The sequence below is a fragment of the Schistocerca serialis genome, chromosome 3 (assembly GCF_023864345.2).
Source record: "Schistocerca serialis cubense isolate TAMUIC-IGC-003099 chromosome 3, iqSchSeri2.2, whole genome shotgun sequence".
NCBI lineage: Eukaryota > Metazoa > Arthropoda > Insecta > Orthoptera > Acrididae > Schistocerca > Schistocerca serialis.
Genome location: NC_064640.1, coordinates 894,155,410 through 894,174,564, shown reverse-complemented (window position 1 = coordinate 894,174,564; position 19,155 = coordinate 894,155,410). Strand labels below are relative to the sequence as shown.

General features: G+C 43.6%; 1 protein-coding gene and 1 pseudogene across 1 annotated transcript in view; both read right to left on the bottom strand.

The window, feature by feature from the left end:
• LOC126471138 (delta(14)-sterol reductase LBR-like) overlaps positions 1-19,155 on the bottom strand; it is a 765,587-nt gene that overhangs the window by 405,488 nt on the left and 340,944 nt on the right. The gene's annotated exons all lie outside the window — the stretch shown is intronic.
• LOC126472156 (5S ribosomal RNA) lies at positions 375-492 on the bottom strand (annotated as a pseudogene).

The following is a 19,155-nucleotide window of genomic DNA, read 5'->3' as shown; positions in this document are numbered from 1 at the left end:
CGCCGTGTCATCCTCAACCATAGGCGTCACTGGACGCGGATATGGAATGGCACGTTTCCACCACACTGCTCTCCCGGCAGTAGGTCAGTTTCCAAGACCGAAGCCGCTACTTCTCAATCAAGTAGCTCCTCAAATGGTTCAAATTCGTCTGATCACTATGGGACTTAACTTCTGAGGTCATCAGTCCCCTAGAACTTAGAACTACTTAAACCTAACTAACCTAATGACATCACACACATCCATGCCCGAGGCAGGATTCGAACCTGTGACCGTAGCAGTCTCGCGGTTCCAGACTGTAGCGCCTAGAACCGCTCGGCCAATCTGGCCGGCAGTAGCTCCTCAGTTTGCCTCACAAAGGCTGAGTGCTCCCCGCTTGCCAACAGCGCTCGGCAGACCGGAGGTCACCCATCCAAGTGCTAGCCCAGCCCAACAGCGCTTAATTTCGGTGATCTGACGGGAACCGGTGTTATCACTGCAGGGAAGGCCGTTGGCTAAAATGGAAACTAGTTACGTGAAATGTGTACTAACTTTAAACTGTCAAGGAGTTAAGATGATATAGTATGATTCTGCGCATAACTATTAATAAATAAACATGTGCTGAAGTAATATGTGAGGAACTTATTGACAAATTTAATCTTTAAAAACATTAAAGTGCAAGACAGTGCATAGTGCAGACATCAAGTATGAAGGGATACAAGTGGTTCGCAGCTGTCAGCGTGTCTTCGATTGCTACCACAGGTACCATACAAGCGCAGGAGAATGTCTTCGTAGCATAATACTGCTCCCACCACCCTGCGTCCGTGGTGCGCTGAACGTTTCGAGCCGCCGTTCACCTCGATGAGGACGTTCGTGGAGACGATCAGCGACCTCTTGTAGCAAAAATATGATTCACCCGAAGAGCCGGCAGGTTTCCATTGATCGACCGTGCCAAACTGCAATCGCAACTGACGATGTCGCAGGGTCATCATGTAAATACGTAGGGGTGGTCTTGTCGGAGATCCATGTTTAACAATTTACTGTGAATGGTGTGCTTCGAAACATTTGTGTGTGCACTAACTTTGTGCTCTTTCGGTATAAATACCACAAATCACCATCTATCCTGCTTTACAGAGCAGACAAGCCTCCGAACCCCAGGTTCTGTGAAGACTCGTGGTCACCCAACCATTTGGCGCCTAGTGGTAGTTCATGGTAGTTCTTCCTCTTTCCATAGATGCTCACGACAGTAGCACGCAAACATTCGACCAGATTCGCCATTTTCGAAATACTCATTCACAGGCTCTGCGTAATGATAATCTGCCCATTGTCAAAGTCGCTTATCTCAATGGATTTTCCCATTTGCAGCCCATATGTTCGCTAGGGCGATCCCCCGTCCGTGGCTGCTCCGCTTAAATGCTTTTGTTCCGCGTCACGTGCCCGCAACGCCACCAGGCGGCATCCAGCGCGTTGGGCAGTCGTCATAATGTTTGGGCTTCTCAGTGTGTATCGCGAATCTAGCGAGGAGGCGACGTAGTGATATAGCGTCTGAAGCTGCAAAACAATGAGTTTTACCGCTTCCATGAAGATTAGATGGGTAGATCACATAACTAATGAGGAGGTATTGAATAGAATTGGGGAGAAGACGAGTTTGTGGCACAACTTGACTAGAAGAAGGCATCGGTTGGTAGGACATGTTCTGAGGCATCAATGGGTCACCAATTTAGTACTGGAGGGCAGCGTGGAGGGTAAAAGTCGTAGAGGGAGACCAAGAGATGAATACACTAAGCAGATTCAGAAGGATGTAGGCTGCAGTAGGTACTGGGAGATGAAGAAGCTTGCACAGGATAGAGTAGCATGGAGAGCTGCATCAAATCAGTCTCAGGACTGAAGAGCACAACAACAATAACAACATGATATATTAAGTATGTTATATAATCTACAAGGTGAGTCTGGAAATTTCGGTGAATGTTCTCAGAAAACAAACGAAGCAAGAGTTATAAACAAACTACCTTTACTGTCCTTCAAAGTAATCACCTCATCCAAAAAAGAAGTCGGCTGACAAAATTCAACACCAAAGCGATCTTGATCGCCATTTCCGATAGCAAAGGCTTGATCCATCATGGATTTCTATCTGTGGGAGCTGGGGAAGACGATGAACACCATGCCATTGACTGTCGCTTGGTCTTGTAACACCGAAAATGCAGGTAAGTACCTTCTGCACCACCCAAAATTTGTCGCCGTTTAATATCCATTGATAACTTGTACTGTACTTCTGATTCTGTGCGCTTTATTACAGAAACTATATTTAATATGTAATCGATGTAATAGTGTATTTATTTGTGAACGCATATATTTGAATGTAATTATAATGTAAATATTATAAATTGCTGGGTAATAGCCAAGGGAACTTTATTTTAATGTATCGAGAGCAACAACGAAGTGGCAGTAGCTGCGCCTTGTTTATCTTTGCAGATGGAGAGTCTGCCACTCTGCGGACAGAGAGGAAGCAGAGCATCTTGGGTCATGAAAGTGTGCCGATGTGTTTGTTTTGCTCTCCCGCAGACGGGGTATGTAGCTATGATGGCGCCAGTGTAGCCGCACTTACTTCGTTAACCCGCGAGTACTAAGGGCAAGGTAGGTGTGAACAGGCGTGGGAAAACTGCAATTCTAACTACTGGTTCAAATGGTGCTAAGCACTATGGCACTTAACATCTGAGGTCATCAGTACCCTAGATTTAGAACCACTTAAACCTAACCAACCTAATGACATCACACACATCCATGCCCGAGGCAGGATTCGAACCTGCGACCGTAGCAACCGCGTTGTTCCGGAGTGAAGCGGCTAGAGCCGCTCGGCCACAGCGGCCAGCTCTAACTATTGCCTGTGCCACAATTATCCGTGGCTCTGGAGACGACTCGTGGTTCTCAACCAGCAGCAGCAACAGTAGCAGCTCAGCGTTGTTGTCGGCTACATTCTTCGCCGTCCGCACAGCTACAACATTGTAAGACTGTTAAGTGATAAAGTATAACTAATAGTGTAGAGGCATTATCCAATAGCATTTCTTTCACAATTTTCGACTAACTTACATGAATAATAACCTGAAGTACAACATCAAAAAAAGTTTTGCATCAACCAGGTTCCCAGAACTCCTGAAGACAGACGTTGACTGTGGATATTTTATCACAGACATCATCCCTTTGACTCTTCAGAGATGTCACTAAACCTGCCCAAAGATGTAAACAACTATGCAAGAGCAGCGCCTATTAGACGGAGGGGGTCCGACAGCCGATCAGCTCCATACATTCCATCAGGAAGGAAGTACACGGTTCATGTTCTCTGTAGTTTAAACATGCCTAGACGGTCAATACCACAGTTCGATTGCATCTGCATTGTTACTTTGTGCCAGAAAGGGCTCTCAACAAGGGAAGTGTCCAGGTGTCTCAGAGTGAACCAAAGCAATGTTGTTTGGACATGGAGGAGGTACAGAGAGACACGAATTGTGGATGAGATGCCTCGCTCAGGCCGCCCAAGGGCTACTACTGCAGTGTATGACCGCTACTTATGGATTACGGCTCGGAGGAACCCTGACAGTAACGCCACCATGTTGAATAATGCTTTTCGCGCAGCCACAGGACGCCGTGTTACGACTCAAACTGTGTGCAATACGCTGCATGATGCGCAGTTTCACTCCCAACGTCCATGGTGAGGTCCATTTTTGCAACCACGACACCATGCAGCGCGATACAGATGGGCCCAACAACATGCCGAATGGACCGCTCAGGATTGGCATCACGTTCTCTTCACCGATGAGTGTTGCATATGCCTTCAACCAGACAATCGTCGGAAACGTGTCTGGAGGCTACCCAGTCAGGCTGAACGCCTTGGACACGCTGTCCAGCGAGTGCAGCAAGGTGGAGGTTCCCTGATGTTTTGGGGTGGCATTGTGGGGGGCCGTCGTACGCCGCTGGTGGTCATGGAAGGCACCGTAATGGCTGTACGATACGTTAATGCCATCCTACAACCGATAGTGCAATCATATGGGCAGCATACTCGCGAGGCATTCGTCTTCATGGACGACAATTGCCGTCCCCATCGTGCACATCTTGTGAATGACTTCCTTCAGGATAACGACATCGCTCGACTTGAGTGGCCAGCATGTTCTCAAGACATGAAACTTTCGGACATGCCTGGGATAGATTGCAAAGGGTTGTTTATGGATGACGTGAACCAACACACTCTGAGGGATCTACGCCGAATCGCCGTTGAGGAGTGGGACAATCTGGACCAACAGTGCCTTGATGAACTTATGGATAGTATGCCACGACGAATAAAGCCATGCATCAATGCAAGAGGACGTGCTACTGGGTATTAGAGGTACTTATGGGTAGTATGCCACGACGAATAAAGCCATGCATCAATGCAAGAGGACGTGCTACTGGGTATTAGAGGTACCGGTGTGTACAGCAACCTGGACCACCACCTCTGAAGGTCTCGCTGTATGGTGGTACAACATGAATGTGTGGTTTTCATGAACAATAAAAAAGGTGGAAACGATGTTTATGTTGATCTCTATTCTAATTTTCTGTACAGTTTCCGGAACTCTCGGAACTGAGGTGATGCAAAACTTTTTTGAGGTGTATAGTTAAAGCTTGTAAAGCACCTGTGTTGTCATTGTCTTCAGACATTATTACCAGGTAGGGTCGCTCTCCTTGCCATGCAATCACCGAGTGTCGTCTGCTCCATGCAGTCACCAAGTGTCGTAAAAATACGAAAACTGAGTTACTACTTTCTTCCAGTTTTGTTTGTTTGCTAATGACCAGTTTCAGTCTAAATTTTGTTGCTTCAGCAATTGTTCAGTCTTGAATTCCGCAACAGAGTCTTAACTAATTACAATTTTGATTATCAACTTCAATCACATAAAGTAACGTAAAATTTCGCTGGCAAAACTAATATCTAAAGATACAGCACAAATTAAGAGTGCACAATCTTTTAACATTACTTTCAAAATTTAGTATTTCAGAATAAGCAACAGCAAACGCAGTGCTTTTTGATTCATCTACTTTCTCATGGACTGTTGTGTTTTGGAAAAGCGTGACAAAGTTCTGTTGCCACGCCAGTGATTATTTGCTTAATTTTCTTTGCCGTTATCTTTCTTAGGATTTTGGACATTCATTGCCCTAGTAGGCTGGCGACAGTTTAATTATCCTTTTTTTGCTTATCAGTATTTCCTTTGTATTAAGTATTACGTGGTACTCCTTTCCCCCCTGTATGGTTCGTGACGAATGCACTAAATTTCCAACTATTTCAAATTATAATCAGTATTTAGATTTGGTTTAGAATAGATTCTTCCTTCAGAAGGGTCTGTTGTACACTTTCCTCCTACTAACGGGTAGTATTTTCCTTCGGCAGCAACAGCCTTACTCACTGTAAAATTTCATTTGGCATACGCGATCACGGTCAGTTATATCGCAGTCCAATAGTCCGATTAGGAAAGGGGAGGTTACAGTCTCCGGATCGTAAAGGCAGCGCCGCGTCTCATCTCCTGCAATGATGCGGATATCCAACAATGCGTGGCCATGGTGCTTCCACTGATTGCACACGAAGCGTTTGCTAACAGTTCCTAGTACCTTTACAGCCACTGTCAGAAGTGTCCTGATACTAACAGCGATTACTTTGAAGGCCAGTGACGGTATTTTGTTTGTAACTCTTCTTTCCTATATTTTCTGAACCATTCGCAGAGCTTTGCAGGCGCACCTTCTATTTCTTAGCATGTTGATAAATTTTATTTTATAACTTGTATTCACAAAAGCTTTCAAAACGTTTGTCGGTGTCTTCCATTTCTTTCAAGCTCGACTTGGAGACTTTGTTTATACTGACGGATCCTTTGGGCATGGTGCAAAGTCGTCAAGTTGCTGGATCGCATTATCTCCGAGCCGACAGCGGATCCTCGCGAGAAGATATGTGAAGCTTTGCCAAGAACTCCGTTCTCTGTTAATGGCATACTAAAAGAAAACATATTAATGATAACTTTCTAACAGTTCTGTTTTGGGCATGGCTGCTTGCACGTACATGCTGAGTAACTTAAATTTGTATTGCCCGGCAATGACTTGTACATTGCGATCTGTAATAAATGAATTTCAAGTGTCGAAAATAAAAATGCGTTCGTGTAGCGCATTTTATTAAAGATGTTTTTCTTGAAATTGTTTTGCACTATGTCTATGGGTAAATAATTAAAAAAATGGAAATGAGCGTTTGGCGTCATTGGCCGGGAGGCCCCTTGCGGGGCAGGTTCGGCCGCCTTGGTACGACGCCACATAGGGCGACCTGCACGCCGGATGGGGATGAAATGATTATGAAGACATCGCAACACCCACTCCCTGAGCGGAGAAAATCCCCCACCAAGCCGGGAATCGATCCCGGGCCCGCAGGACGGCAATCCTTCACGCTGACCACTCAGCTATCGGGGTGGAAAATAACTCAAAAAGTACTCACTATCCAAAATTAAAACTTAAATGCAAGTACGAGGTAAAGCTATCACAGTTGACTGATCTCTGGTCTTTAGGTATTACGACGAAGTGAACTTATGACAGATTATTTTGATATTTCTGAAAGGTAAGGAACTGTAAGTTGTCTGTCAGTGAAAAGTACGATACTTAATGACCTGGAAAGTGATCACGGTGACAACGAATCTTAAAACAAAAATTTGAATTTATTTAAAAATAATTAATGTGTATCCAAAGATTAATGCATGTTGATGCGACGTTCTATTGTCACATATCTAGTTCACCTAACAACTCACAAAACAACAGCGCTAATACTGCGCAAGGTTTGAACTGGAATTTTTGCTTGGAAAACATAAAATCCATTGCGTTACTATTCTTTTTTAAAATTTTTAGACGAAGTCGCAATAAGATTCTTCGAAAACGAAGTGTTACATTGATATCAAAATAGTCAGGCAACTTCATTTTGAGTTTCGAATGCAAATCTGCTACAACTACGCTTGCGCTACGTACGCAGGTCATAGTATTTTAAGTTGTACACCATCGGATGCTTTTGCGTGCGGGCATTATGCAGGGCTTCAAAAATCTAAGCTACACTTTCACCTGACAGCAGTTGAAACAACATGGGAGAGGGAACAAAATTACATACGTGCTGCATCACACGCTATACAACTGAAGACAGCATCAGAACAGGTGCAGGCACACCCCATGTTATCAGTGAAGAAATGGTCAACTTGTTCTGATGTCGCTTCAACGTATAAAGCGGTTATGCAGCACATGTTGGTTGTTTGGTTGCTTTGGCGGAACGGGATCAAACAGCAAGGTCATCGGTCCCATCGGATTAGGGAAGGATGGCGAAGGAAGTCGGCCGTGCCCATTCAAAGGAACTATCCCGGAATTTGCTTGAAGGTGGTGGTGGTGGTTAGTGTTTAACGTCCCGTCGACAGCGAGGTCATTAGAGACGGAGCGCAAGCTCGGGTTAGGGAAGGATTGGGAAGGAAATCGGCCGTGCCCTTTCAAAGGAGCCATCCCGGCATTTGCCTGAAACGAATTTGCTTGAAGAGATTTAGGGAAATTACGGAAAACCTAAATCAAGATGGCCGGACGCGAGTTTGGGCCGTCATCCTACCGAATGCGAGTCCAGTGCGCCAACCAGTGCTCGGTGTGTATCATATGTATGGGAGAGTTTCGATTCTACTTCCGTATTGTTTCAATGACTGTGAAACACAGATGGAGCTTTGATTTTAAAGCACTTGACAAAGATCACATTCTGACATAAGCATATACTGCTCAAGTAAATGATGAACTAAAGAAATGTGTATCCTAAAAATTCTGAACAGCTGTAGGTGGCAAAATGACTTATACCTTAAATTAATTTCAAATTATATCTAAGGCCGTGAACAAGGTGGTGTTTTCAAGATAGTCATGCCCCCCCAAGGGGTTCACAACTCTTGAGAGTACCTCTCTACTGTTGCTGATCCTGTACGCGTTGTTGAATGACCTTCCAAGTTGCACTACACACATCTAGTGGGTACTATCCAATCCTGTCCCCCCATTACCTCTAAAGTCTGATAAATCCACCAGCACCTTATTTTTAACAAATTTCACCTAACAAAAGAAATGTAGTCTAGCTTCTTTTCCATGAAAAAGACACTTTGACAACAGCAGTTAAATTTATTGAGTCACCATAATGTAGGCTATAGGTTGAGATGTGCTAAAAAGGCGACACCAGTACCCCGACACCAGTGTGAGCTGTCTATTGGAGATGGTTTGATGGGAGGGGGAAGACGACCCGCAGCACCAGCTAAACAGCATCTAATTCCAATTGCTTCATTAAAGCCCGCACCATGTGATCTTGTGCGTTGTGGCATAGCTCACGCACCCCATGCTGTCCATAGAGGAGCATGCCAGAGACGTAATGGTAGTGCCCCACTGCTCCTAGTCGACGGCTGGCGAGTTGCTTCCCAAGGCCGGTGATGTCCAGTTTTAGCGGTAGCACCAGGTCCCGTGGTCTCAGGGTAGAGTGACCTGATACAGCGTCGGACTGTGGTTCACGAACAGGATTCCAGATGGCGGCCAAGCGACACAGCTCCGTGGTGACAGAGCTGTTATACTAACAGAGGTGACTTTAGTATAAATGGCTAGGTATTTAGATGCTTCTGAGCTGTGCTTCTTTGGGCTTTGCTGTGCCTTGCAGCACGTACAATAAACATTTCTATGGCCGCTGGTTTGGAAAGGCTTAGGGCATTTAAATCTTGGGTGCTGCTGTGTCAAGTGTTTCCACACCCCGCCAGGCTGACTCGCCTCGCAACACTGCGAAGGCTGTGTTATCTTTTGTAAACCATAACGTACGCACTACAGTTCTATTGAACCCAAAAAGATCATATATTCTTGTCCAGCAAAATTACGACTCCTTACTGATTTACACTGACGGAAAAAATCGCAGCTCCAAAAAATAACTAATGTAGACTGACGAAATTTCGGGAATACATTTGTCTGGGCGACATATTTAAATGATTAACATTGAAAGATCACAGGTTAATGTAATCGTAAGATAAGCCATTGCAAATGTGAAATGCTGGCCTATTAATAACCGGCGCAACCACCAGAATGTTGAATGCAAGCACGCAAACGCTCATGCACTGTGTTTTACAGGTGCCGGATGTCAGTTCGTGGTACGGAGTTATATGCCTGTTGAATTTAGTCGGTCAAATCAGAGACAGTTAACGCTGTTTGTGGATGAGGCTAGAGTTGTATACGATGACATGTCCCATATGTGCACGATTGGAGACAGATCTGGTGATCGAGCAGGCCAAGGCAACATGACACTCAATAGAGATGTTAGGTTACAACAGCGGTATGTGGACGAGCGTTGTCCTGTTGGAAAACACCTCCTATAATGCTGTTCGTGAATGATAGCACAACAGGTCGAATCCCCATATTGAAGTACAGATTTGCAGTCAGGGTGCGTGGGATAACCACGAAAGTGCTCCTGCTTTCATACGAAATTGCACCCCAGACCATAACTCCAGGTGTAGGTCCAGTGTGTGTAGCACACAGACAGGTTGAGTTCAGGTCCTCAACTGGCCTCCTCCTCTGCAACACAAGGCTACCACTGACCCAAACAGAATCAGATTTCATAAGAAAACTCAACAGACCTCCACCATTATCCCCAATGAGCTCTCGCATGACACCACTTAAGTCCCAAATGGTGATGGTTTGGGGTCAGTAGAATACACGCTACAGGGCGTCTGGCTCGGAACTGTCCTTGATGTATCCGATTTGTAACAGTGTGGTGCCGACTCTTGTTAACATTGCTGCTGCAAATGCAGTAGGAAGCGACAAAGCGATACGCTGAACACGATGGTCAACCCTCTCCATAGTGCCACGTGGCCATCTGGAGCCCGGTCTTCTTGCGACCGTTCATTCTCGTGACCACCGCTGCCAGCATTCATGCACACTGTCTATATTCCTGCCAAGTCTCTTTCTGTAATAACGCAGAAGCAACATCCAGCTTCTCATAGCCTTATTACACGACCTCGTTCAAACTCACTGAGGTATTGATAATGACGCCTTTGTCGCCTTAAAGGCATTCTTGACTAACATTAACTCATTGCGTCCAGTCTCAAAGGTAGTTCGTAGACAGTGAATCTGGTGTAGCGTTATGACATCTTTGAAAAACTCAGTACATTAAGTATATCCCTCCACGATAATGAGACTAATATTCTTCAACTGTCAGACAAAATTTCAGCTTTCAGAAACAAACTACTCCTGTGGAAGAAAAAGTTGAATGATAAAGATATTCACTACGTTTACTCTGCCCTTCACACAGGTTTAGCAGACAATGAATCTTCTGAGTGAAGAATTAAGGTCCGTGTGGATCATTTAACTGGACTCAATTATTACTTTCCAAAGTGCTTTCTAGTACAAGTTAATCAACAAAACTTGATCAAAGATTCTTTCAGTACAGAACTTCTATTCAACACTTACCACTGAAGAACATCAATTTATCGATACTGATATAATCCACATTGAAATCGAAGTTCGTTTCCTCATTACTGCTCGAGATTTGGAGCTTGGTGAAGCAGGAGCAGCCGTAAGTAGATAACAAGGTCCTACGAGTTTTGATACCTTTTGTAACATCCTATTTACGAGGTAGGTTTTTCAGCACTGGCAGTCATCAACACGAAATATAGATGTGAATAAATGTGAGGCAAGAGATGCCAGTCGCAGTTTCCAGTCTTGTGCCGAGATTTGAAAAACTGATGAAAAAGAAGCAAGCTTATCCTTCCCACTGATTTCGTTAGAAGAATAATTAAAAGCTGATTAAAATGCGTTATGTCATCGGCTGAAGAAATAAATACTATTATTCATTTGTTTCGAAACTTATGGTTATTCACTCCACACTTTGAGTCGTATGTCATGTGTGAAAGGAGCCGCGGGTGTTTACGTTCAGGTCAATGGAGCTGTTGGTAAAAACCACGGCAATAATTCATTATTAAAAACATTGTAATGATCCGACGCACCGGTGTTGCAGAACTAAATGAGGCCCCTGATCTGCTTAGAAACTGATGTATTTGCAATGTACATTTTGTGAACACGGAATATTATGAATGTAATGATCAACAAAAGAATTAACTATTTATAAGATGTGTGCTCTAGGCTCTAGTAATCGTAATATACACTGATCAGCCAGAACATTATGACCAGCGACCTACTATAAACCCGTCCAGGCGATAGCAGCGTCACCTGCCGAGGCATGACTGCTAGTCAGACGCATGCACGGTGCATGCAGTAGCAGCGCGCGTGCTGTCCGGGTGTACAATGGGGAAGGCACGCGATCATCTGAATCTGACCGAGGGCAGACTGTGATGGCCCGGAGGCTCCGCTCAGGCGTATCGGAAACTGCACGCCTTGTCGGGTGTTCCAGGAGTGCTGTGTTGAGTGTCTTCAACATGGACGAAACCAAAGCGAAACCTTTGTTTCAAAGTACTGCACTGAAAAGGTGTTTGAATGTTGTGCACGTGTGGTTAAATTTAATGGAGTTAAATTTAATGGAGCTAAACTTCTAACTGTTGTTATTTATAGATCCCCAGACTCCGATTTCACAACATTTTTGTTAAAGCTAGAGGAGGTTCTTGGTTCACTTTATAGGAAATACAAAAAGTTAGTTATATGTGGTGACTTCAACATTAATTGTATAAGTGATTGTGCAAGGAAAAGGATGCTGGTAGACTTCCTTAATTCATATAATCTTATGCAAACCGTATTCTTTCCAACGAGAGTGCAAGGGAACAGTAGAACAACCATAGACAACATTTTTGTTCATTCCTAATTACTAGAAGGGCATTCTGTTAGCAAAAAGGTGAATGGACTTTCAGATCATGATGCACAAACTTTAACTCTAAAAGATTTTTGTGCTGCAACACATGTTAAATATAGTTATCAACTGTTTAGGAAAGCTGATCCACTTGCTGTAGAGACCTTTGTAAACCTTATCAAGGAACAAGAGTGGCAAGATGTTTATAGCGCTGATACAGTAGATGATAAATATAATGCTTTTCTCAAGACTTTTCTCGTGCTCTTTCAAAGTTGCTTTCCGTTAGAACGTTCAAAACAGGGTACTAGCACAAACAGGCAGGCTGGGTGGCTGACTAGAGGGATAAGAATATCTTGTAGAACAAAGTGGCAATTATATCAAAACGTTAGAAACAGGCAAAATCTAAATGCAGCAGCCCATTACAAACAGTATTGTAAGGTGCTTAAAAATGTTATTAGAAAGGCTAAAAGTATGTGGTATGCAGATAGAATAGCTAAGTCTCAGGATAAAATTAAAACCATATGGTCAGTCGTAAAAGAAGTGGCTGGTCTGCAGAGACAGGTCGAGGATATAGAATCAGTGCGTAGTGGGAATGTCCGTGTTACTGATAAGTCGCATATATGTACAATATTTAATAATCACTTTCTGAACATAGCAGGTGAACTAAATAGAAACCTAGTACCAACAGGGAATCATATAGCGCTCTTAGAAAAAAGTATTCCGAGACTGTTACCTGAAATGCTCCTCCATGATACTGACAAGACGGAGATTGAGTTAATAATTAAATCACTAAAGAACAAGAACTCTCATGGATATGACGGGGTATCTAGCAGAATACTGAAGTATTGTTCTATGTACGTTAGCCCAGTACTTAGCCATATCTGTGACTTTTCCTTTAGGAGTGGTCGGTTTCCTGACCGATTAAAGTACTCGGTAGTGAAGCCACTTTATAAAAAAGGGAGACAGGGATAATGTTGAGAATTTTAGACCTATTTCTATGCCATCGGTGTTTGCTAAAGTTATCGAGAAGGTTGTATATACAAGGTTACTGGAGCATTTAAATTCACATAATTTGCTGTAAAATGTACAGTTTGGTTTTATAAATAGTTTAACAACGGAAAATGCTATATTCTCTTTTCTCTGTGAGGTTTTGGACGGATTAAATAAAAGGTTGCGAACGCTAGGTGTTTTCTTTGATTTAACGAAGGCTTTCGACTGTGTTGACCACAAAATATTACTGCAGAAGTTGGACCATTATGGAGTAAGGGGAGTAGCTTACAATTGGTTCGCCTCTTACTTTAACAACAGAAAGCAAAAGGTAATTTTCCGCAATAATGAGAGTGGTAGTGATGTTCAGTCCCAACAGGGCACTGTTAAGTGGGGCATTCCCCAAGGGTCGGTGCTGGGGCCACTGCTGTTTCTTATTCATATAAATGATATGCCTTCTAGTATTACAGGTGATTCAAAAATATTTCTGTTTGCTGATGACAACAGCTTGGCAGTGAAGGATCTTGTGTGTAATATTGAAACAGTATCAAATAATGTAGTTCATGAAATAAGTTCATGGCTTGTGGAAAATAATTTGATGCTAAGTCATAGTAAGACTCAGTTTTTACAGTTTCTAACTCACAATTCAACAAGAACCGATATTTTGATCAGACAGAATGGGCATATTATAAGCGAGACGGAACAGTTCAAGTTCCTAGGCGTACAGGTAGATAGTAAGCTGTTGTGGAAAGCCCATGTCCAGGGTCTTGTTCAGAAACTAAATGCTGCTTTATTTACCATTAGAACAGTATCTGAAATAAGGGACAGTTCAATACGGAAAGTAGTCTACTTCGCATATTTTCATACGCTTCTGTCGTATGGTATTATTTTTTGGGGTAATTCTTCTGATTCAAAAAGGGTATTTTTGGCTCAAAAACGGGCTGTTCGAGCTATATGTGGTGTAAGTTCGAGAACCTCTTGTCGACCCCTATTCAATAGTCTGGGAATTCTGACATTGCCCTCACAGTATGTATTTTCTTTAATGTCGTTTGTTGTTAGCAATTTTAGCCTATTCCCAAGAGTTAGCAGCTTTCACTCAGTTAATACTAGGCAGAAATTAAATCTGCATGTGGAATGCACTTCCTTGACTCTTGTGCAGAAAGGAGTGCAGTATTCTGCTGCATCCATTTTCAATAAGCTACCACAAGAACTCAACAATCTTAGCAGTAGCCCAAACTCTTTTAAGTCCAAACTGAAGAGTTTCCTCATGGCTCACTCCTATTCAGTCGAGGAGCTCCTGAAAGAGCTAAAAAATTAAGCAAATTCCAGTGTTACATTGTTAATTTTCTTTATTTAAACTTACGACTTGTCGCCTGAATATGTTTTTTATATTTCATTTTATCTGTTTCTACTATCGTGTTATAACTTCATGTATTGACTCGTTCCATGACCATGGAGACTTCTCCTTAATTTGGTAACACGGAACAATAAATAAATAAATAAAAAATAAATCCAGAACCGTGGGTTTGGGCGGCCACCTCTCATTACAGATGTCGGACTTCGTAGGCCAGCCTCACTGGTAAAACAGGACAGGCGGTGAACTGTGGCGGAACTAACATCAGACTTTAATGCTGGGCAGAGTACAAGTGTGTCTGAATACACATTGCACCGAACACACCTAAGAATGGGATCCCGCAGCTGACGATCCATGTATTTGCCAATGTTAACAACATGACAAAGACAACTACGACTGAAATGGGCACGTGGCCATTGGCACTAGACGTTGGCGCAGCGGCAGAGCGTTGCATGATCTGATGAATCCCGATACCTTCTTCATGCGGCTCCATTATGCTCTGGGAAACATGGACATGGGCATCCACGGGTCCAGTGAAGTTCGCACAAGACACCATGACGGCCAAGGAGTATCGAACACTGGTTGCAGACCACGTATACCCATTCATGATGATCATGTTTCCCGACGGTAGTGACATTCTACAAGATTATGCGCCATGTCACAAAGCCAGGAGTGTGATGGAGTGGTTCGAGGACCACAGTGGCGAGTTCCAGTTGATGTGGTGCCCTCCAACTCCCCAGATCTAAACCCGATGGAACATATCTGGCATGTGATTGAACGTGGCGTCAGATTTCAACGCCCCCTCCTCGGAATTTACAGGGATTATGTGATACGTGTGTGCAGATGTGATGCCAAACGCTCTCCAGCGACCTACCAAGGCCTCATTGTGTCCATGCCACCACGCTGTTATCCGTACCAAAGATGGACATACCACCTATTAGGTAGGTGGTCATAATGTTCTAGCTGATGAGTGTACATACTTAAATATATAGGTGAGAAACTTAGAATACGAGTCATTATTTAGCACAGCAACTATCAGGTGGAGTGCAAAGAAATAATAAAGAATAGAATAAGAAAATTACCTTGTATTTTAAACCTTTAGAAACAAAGCTTGTTCAATTATAATATTACTTAGTTTCATAACTTATGTACGAGACAGTGGTTACTGATATTACTGTAGTTCATGTTTTCGTGCCTTTTTTTACCGAAATTCTTAATAACGTCATCGAAATGTATTTCATCTGAAATTTTCTTTTAATTGATAAAATGGACAGACCGGCTAGTCGTTATTGTTCATATGCCTTAGGCAATTATGTTCCGAGCAAGGTCTTAGGGGATGGGAGAGATCCACAGTGGTTTAATAGCTGTATTGGAAAACTGCTACGTAAACAAAGAGAGCTTCATCACACATTCAAGAGAAGTCAGAACCAGCTGACAAACAAACGCTGAACAGAGTGAAAATGAGAGCAAGGAGAGCACTTGAGATAAGCGTTAAATGACTTTGAAACTAAAACTCTGTCAGTCCATCTGACTATAAACCCTATGAGGCTCTGGTCATGCATAAAATCACTAAGTGGAGCTTGTACTAGAGTTCATCTCAACATCCTTTTGAATCCGGTCCTAAAATCTGGTGTACGCACAGCCTGACGGCTCCCTGTATGTTCGCCTGTGCGAAAGGACCCCATATCACAGAAACGCCCAAAAAGGACTTGAAATATTGTGTGACGTGGTTGATGCCCGTGAGAGCAAACACCATCCCGGCTGGTTAGCGATATGAATACCGGACCGTTCTACTGATTACAGCCGGCCGGTGTGGCGTAGCGGTTCTAGGCCCTTCAGTCTGGAACCGCGCGACCGCTAAGGTCGCTGGTTCGAATCCTGCCTCGGGCATGGATGTGTGTGATGTCCTTAGGCTAGTTAGGTTTAAGTAGTTCTAAGTTCTATGGGACTGATGACCTCAGATGTTAAGTCCCATAGTGCTCAGACCCATTTGAACCATTTTTTTGCTGCTTACAGTACGCTGCGTCAATCAACACAGCCTGCAACACACAAGGAACACACAGCACGTGGTCAGAGGAACTGTCGTTCGCCAGCGCCATCTACCGGGGCAACGATACTTTTCCGGGAACATGTTTATAGGGCTTTTCTTTTACTCCATTTCCACTCATGTATCCGTCCCTCCAGTTTGTCAGTTTTATTAATGTTCACCCAGTATAAATGATGTACTTGAAAGCGTCGGAAGCCCTTTAAGATGGTTCAAATGGCTCTGAGCACTATGGGACTTAACATATATGGTCATCAGTCCCCTAGAACTTAGAACTACTTAAACCTAACTAACCTAAGGACAGCACACAACACCCAGTCATCACGAGGCAGAGAAAATCCCTGACCCCGCTGGGAATCAAATCCGAGAACCCGGGCGCGGGAAGCGAGAACGCTACCACACGACCACGAGCACCCTTTAAGACCTACAAGAAATTAACAAAGCCAGGAGATAGCATCGATTTGCAAAATGACCTACAGATGATTGATGAATGGTGCAGGATCTGTCAGTTGACCCTGCACATCAATAAACGTCACATGTTGGCATACGTTGCAAAAGAAATCTATCACTGCACAACTACACTATCGACGACAAATTGCTGGACACAATATCTACCGTAAAAAATCTAGGAGTAACTATATAAAGCTACCTTAAGTGGAACGTCCACATAAAACAGATAGCAGGAAAAGCAGATGCCAGACAGATTCACAGCAAGAATCTTAAGGAAATGTAACTCATTCACGAAAGAAGTGACTTGCAAGGCACTTGTTCGGTTGATTCTTGAATACTGGTCTACATCTACATCTACATGATTACTCTGCAATTCACATTTAAGTGCTTGGCAGAGGGTTCATCGAACCACAATCATACTATCTCCCTACCATTCCACTCCCGAACAGCGTGCGGGAAAAAACGAACACCTAAACCTTTCTTTTCGAGCTCTGATTTCTCTTATTTTATTTTGATGATCATTCCTACCAACGTAGGTTGGGCTCAACAAAATATTTTTGCATTCGGAAGAGAAAGTTGGTGACTGAAATTTCGTAAATAGATCTCGCCGCGACGAAAAACGTCTTTGCTTTAATGACTTCCAACTCACGTATCATAGCTGCCACACTCTCTCCCCTATTACGTGATAATACAAAACGAGCTGCCCTTTTTTGCACCCTTTCGATGTCCTCCGTCAATCCCACCTAGTAAGGATCCCACACCGCGCAACAATATTCTAACAGAGGACGAACGAGTGTAGTATAAGCTGTCTCTTTAGTGGACTTGTTGCATCTTCTAAGTGTCCTGCCAATGAAACGCAACCTTTGGCTCGCCCTCCCCACAATCAATCGGAGACCCTTACCAGGTGGGACTGATAGAAGAGTTCGAGAAGATGAAACGAAAAGCGATGCGTTTCATCATGGGATCGTTTGGTTGGCGTGAGAGCGTTACAGAGATGTTCAACGAACTCCAGTAGCAGACGCTAGGCCGGCCGCTGTAGCGGAGCGGTTCTAGAAGCTTCAGTCCGGAACTATGTTGCTGCTACGGTCGCAAATTCGAATCCTGCCTCAGGCATGAATGTGTGTGATGTCCTTAGGTTAGTTAGGTTTAAGTAGCTGTAAGTCTAGGGGACTGATGACCTCAGATGTTAAGTCCCATAGTGCTTAGAGCCATTAGAACCATTTTCGAGCAGACGCTACAAGAGAGGTGTTGCACATCACGGAGACGTTTACTACTGAAATTTCGAGTGAGTACTTTCTGGTAAGAGTCGAACAGCAAATTGCTTACTACCACATACGTATCGCGAAATGATACAACGAGAAAATTCGAGCTCATACAGGGGCTTGCCAACAATCATTCTTCCCACGCGCCACTCGCAAGTGCAACAGGGAAGGGGGACTCAGTTCGTAGCACCATAAGTACCCTACGCCACACGCCGTCAGGTGGCTTACGGAATATTGATGTAGTATGAAGATAATTGTTTATTAGTTTCAGTTTAGAAAAACGTCTCCTAGTCAATGATTCACTGAAGTTCCATTTACTTGGAAACTGAATGATTTATTGGGCTGCCCATCTAGCAACAACGTCCACACTCGCATTGGATTCTCGTAGATGCCTACGATATCTCTTTATTATTTGCTGCATCCACTCCCATCCGCCTGCTTAGCTGGGTGGTACCGTGCTCGCCTCCCATTCAAGCGGGCCTGGGTTCGATTCCCTGCGGTCTTGGAGATTTTCTCGGCTCGGGGATTGGGTGTTGTGCTGTCTGTCCTCATCATCATTTCATCCTCATCATCGACACGCCAGTCGCCCAATGTGGCGTCGACTGAAATTAGACTTGCACTTGGGGGCCGAACTTCCTCAGACGGGGCCTCCTGGCCAACGATGCTATACGCTCATTTCCATTTTATGCACCCACTCCTTATCAAATATATCGTAAATTTCTGCAAGATTCTCCATTGTTTCAGCCAGAACGACAGCGAAAGCTTCAGGTATAAATTTTGTTTCAACGATTTGGAGAATTCTGGTGATTTTTTTCCATGGCTGTGCGTCATTGTAACAATTCTTGTAGAAATCTCTCTATGCATTCAAACATTGATCAGTAAACTCCTTGAATCGATAATCCAGCGTCATGAGATACTTCATCAGGCGTTGTTTTATTTACTTCTTTATTCCTCGTCGGTCAATGTTAATGACCACTGCATTTTTACTGTCAAAAGAAACAGTACTGTCTATTATTGTTGTTGGTCCATCATTAAAAATTCATTCGGGGTTTTTAATTTCGCTAGTCCTTTATCCAAAGTAATTTTTGAAGACCGTAGATATTGTTGCACTAAATTGAGTTCCTCTAGCATCGTGTACCAAAAGTTTATGTACGTCAAAAAGGTAAAATCGCGTATAGCTGGAAGAAGCAAGCTTGATGCAGATCTAGTATCACGGTTTGCCTCAGATGAATCTTGCGTGTGTTCCTAAGTGCCCACAATT